Here is a 4,252-nt window from a genome sequence, read left to right as displayed (position 1 = left end):
ATGGGAGTGATCAAGGCTGTCGACTTTTCCACATTAATAAAGTTAAGTCAATATTGAGATGTTTCGTAGTAGTAGCAGGTACCTTGGGAAAATGTTATAGTGAAAAATTTCTTGTAAAAGAAAGTACCTGAGTTTAATTGAGCTAGCTGGACAGATCGGTGGTTTAGTGACCGTTTGTCATTGCACATAGCAATATGTATATTTTGGATAAAGCTTAAAAAATACATTTTTTGGAAGATATTCAGTGTTCCAGACAACATTTTCACCCTGTATAAAAATGTTTTTTTATTGATTATAAGACCGACATGCAACCTGCTAATTGCAACGGAAAAATAAAATCCCTTCTGTCTTGAAATATGGTAATTTTGAGGAAAATAAACCCTTACCTACATAAAAATATTCAATTGTGGGGGAAGTACTTTTTGTTGTACAACAAGCAACCTTCTACTTGCCACCGAAAAATAAAATCACATATATTTTTGAAAATTCGCTATTACCTACATAGTAATATTATATTTATATATTTATAATATTTCGGAGAAAAAAACGCTCCTATTAGGATCGAACCTGTAAGAATCATTTCTCAATATGAAATTAAGTTTGAATGAGAGTCTAAGATAACCTCAAAATTTGGCAAACCAGTAAAGTCTAAGCATTCGTACAAACGAGGACAACACGTTTTTCTTTCTTAAATTGGCCCCCACCCTGACCCCTGATCCTGTTATTTGTCATTATTGTTTTAACACGGAACTGGGTAAAAAGTAAAATTGTTAAACTAATTTGGAGGGTTAGAACCATGAACTTTTCTCTAGTTGTATTTGTTAAATTTAAGGGCAATTTCAGAAATATTTAAAAAAAGCACCCATTATGTGGAATCTTCGTTTTTTGCAACTTTCATTGGCACTTGTCCGACAGACACACATATGGGAGTCATTTGAATTAGGTTATTGCAGTTTTTCAGTAATACAAAGCACTGCAAAAATTACCATAGAGAAACTATGGCGACGTATTTGCTTTTTTATTATTTTCGAGTAGGTTAGTCAAATAATTAAAGTACAGAGTAGAAAGCGCTAATTGCCAAATCCCCTCATGCTTCGTACTGTTTATAATAAATCCATTGTTAAATACATATAATTGCTGATTCAATGAGAGGAACTAACTAAATTCTGGTAAATTAGGTAAAAACGAGGCGTGTGAGTGTCGTATTAAAAATAATTTTAATTAACATCCTAATTGGACAATAATTAAACATTTTCCTCATTAAAAAGTAACGAAAAAATTGTTTAAAAACACTGATTACCGAGTATTGCAAAGGCCCATTTTTTTTTCATTGTATAGTCGAACACCAATTAAAATTTTTCCACCATTGAAATCATGATAATGCCGTGCTAGAAAATTTTATTTAATTTCTTAGGTAATTGCGTTCATGTACTATGTAAATTAAATTTTGCTTGTTTATGGAAAGAAAGTTTTTTTAACAAACGCTGAGCTCCTTTTTCGAAATATTCATATTAAAGAACCGCAAGTGAATTTATTTAATTTTAATTAGTTTACACAAACGTTGCATGTCTCGTTAATGTGTACCAGAAAACAATCAATTGCATTTTCTCTTAAGTAAAATACAAGAACATTTAATGTAACTATGTGAACTTAATATTGATGCCATTTCCATGTTCGCAACAGTTCCTTCTATATGTTAATCAACTAATGACATGAATGGGAACTGCCTCCTTTCTATAATTTAAATATTGTTACATTTACATTTTGATGAGTGTTTGATTGTGCAATTAAGGTGCCTGTTTTGTAATGCAACATTAACAAAGACGAAAGCTTTTAATAAAGACATAAATTACGTTAGTAGATATTTTAGTTGTGCCAACTATATTTTTGTAGCTAATTTTTTTCTAATAGAAAAATAGATTTGGCAACCGATTCATTTTAATAACTTCTCGTTTATTTGTTACAATTTTTTAACAACGTAATGGCTTGTTTACATTTTCTCTAACATTTGTTAAATTATCGAAGACACGTTTAATATTTAATAACACAAATTGAAAAAAAACTTGTTTTTAGGTATCTACCACATACTATTAATGCCAAAATTTGGAGCTGGTAACATTTAATACAAATTTCGCAAAATTATGGTCTCAATTCGTGTTTTTCTGTTGCTGATGCCCGAGGAAAAATGCAAAGTCTTGGTCCTTCCAACTGAGTACGAACCTTTTGCTGCAATTACATTCTTCTGCAGTTTAAATAGTATACCTTCGCTGCGAGTAAAATACTATACACTAAAATCACTTACGAACTTCTTCTCTTCCTCATATTTATCATTCCTCTTTTGCAATACATCAGGCTCTATTTATCTGCTTCTGCTCTGAAACAAAAAGTGATTCTGCATAAAAAGTAGTATAGTGGTGGATCATACAAGATCGTTGGAAATTCGTTCTACATGTCCTACAGAAGGGGTGTTAATAACCATTCTGTAAAAATCTTCTATAGGGGTGGCTTAAAAGCAACTCTGCAATTGGCCTTATAAAGATAACTTTTCAAAGTATTAAAATTAAACATTTTTTGTTGAGGCGTGCAAGCCCCTAACGCGGTAGGGGATGAGTCTAGGAAGTAAAAAGCGGATGAAGCAAAAAGAGAAAAGTGTAAGATTCCCCATCTTATCTTCTACCATTAGTTTCCTATATCGCCTATGGGAAACTAATGCTGGAAGATGAAGAATACAGATAGAGTAACAAAGAAAAATGATTAGTGAGAACATAGAGTAAAACACGAGGTAAAACCCCAGGGGGGGAAAGGGCAGAAGAAAAGATAAAAACGAAATGAAAATGGACAGGGATAACATGAAAATGATATTCTAGAGTATAGTGGGGGTAGCTGGTAAAGGCGCTCAATTCTGGAAAAGGAAGAAATAGGATAGAATACAGAGGAGGAGTGGAATAACATTATAAAGGAGTGAATTAGAAAAGCAATACCGTGGAGATAACTGAAGGGGAGAGGAGAGAAAAAGGAAGGAGTGGTGGGACAAAGAGTGTACAGAAGAGAGAAATAGATATAGAGAAATTATCTGGAAAGAAAGAAGAGGGGAAATAGATGAGAAAGAGGTGAGGGAACATAAAAAAGTACAACAGAAGAAGTTAATAAAAAACGATGGAGAAACAGAAAGAATACGAAGAGCAAATCAGGGAAATAAAAATTGGATTGGATTGGATTGGAAAATTGACAATGGGTTAAAGGGCATAATCAAGGAACTATATGAAGGGAAAAGATTGAGGGTAAGAATAAAAGGGAAGTGGTCTGAAGTGTTGTGGACATGTAAAGGATTACGACAGGGATGCCCAAACTTATTTAATCTCTCATTTACGAGACATGGGAAAAGTATTCCACGGCCACGGTGGAGGGACAGTAGTGGGGAGAAGAAAGATGTGGTGCCTGGCATACGCAGTGGTAGACGTAGAACCTATAAAGGAAATGATGGAAAGATGGAAATGTATTGGAAAAGGAAAGGAATAGAGCTAAATTTAGAAAAGATGATGAGATTTGGGCAGGGAGTGGATGGAAAAGGGAAATAGAAAGGAAATTGAGGGAAGAAATAATAGAATAGGTAAAATAAATAAAATATTCAAGATACCAAATGCAAAGAAACAATTGGGTAAATGCACAGATAAGAGAATTAAAGACAAAGGGGGTGGTGGCAATGAGACAAGTAGGGGGAATTGAAGAGAAGGGATTTTAGGACAAGAAAGTACATACTCGGTGCAATGGTGACAGAGGTGCTCATTTACGGAACGAAGATATGGGGGTGGGAGGAATGGGAGGAACTAGAAGAAGTGCAAAGTGATATTATAAATTAAATTGGGTATTCAGATTAAACGGAAGAACACCAAATGTTATATTAGAGGAAGTGAAAGAATGTTCGTCAACGAGGATGAACGCAAAAGGAATGTAAGAAGAACTGAGAGGAAAATATTACGAAAGAAATGGATATGAACAGGTTGAGGTCGAAAGTAGGAGAAAAGATGTTTGTGGGAAGGAAGAAAAAATATTAAAACAATAGCGAGATTCAGGTGCAGCAATGAAGAGAGAGGAAAACAGAAATAGAGGCAAGAAGAAGAAAGAAAATGTAGAATACAGGGAGAGAAAAGGGAGCTTTAATACACATGTTATGGAACTGAGCGGAGGTGGAAATGACAGGGAGACGAAGGAATTGGGGGGGGGGGGGGTTATTTTTTTTTTTTGGTAAATT

The 4,252-nt window shown here is 34.1% G+C and overlaps 1 protein-coding gene across 1 annotated transcript in view; it reads left to right on the top strand.

Moving 5' to 3' along the window:
* The window catches only part of LOC116174075 (serine/threonine-protein kinase tricorner), a 209,324-nt gene that overhangs the window by 47,744 nt on the left and 157,328 nt on the right, over nucleotides 1-4,252 (top strand). The window lies entirely within an intron of this gene.

The sequence above is a fragment of the Photinus pyralis genome, unplaced genomic scaffold, assembly GCF_008802855.1.
Source record: "Photinus pyralis isolate 1611_PpyrPB1 unplaced genomic scaffold, Ppyr1.3 Ppyr1.4_LG6, whole genome shotgun sequence".
Taxonomy (NCBI): domain Eukaryota; kingdom Metazoa; phylum Arthropoda; class Insecta; order Coleoptera; family Lampyridae; genus Photinus; species Photinus pyralis.
Note: the sequence above shows the minus strand (reverse complement) of the source record. Positions and strands in the feature narration are given on the sequence as shown.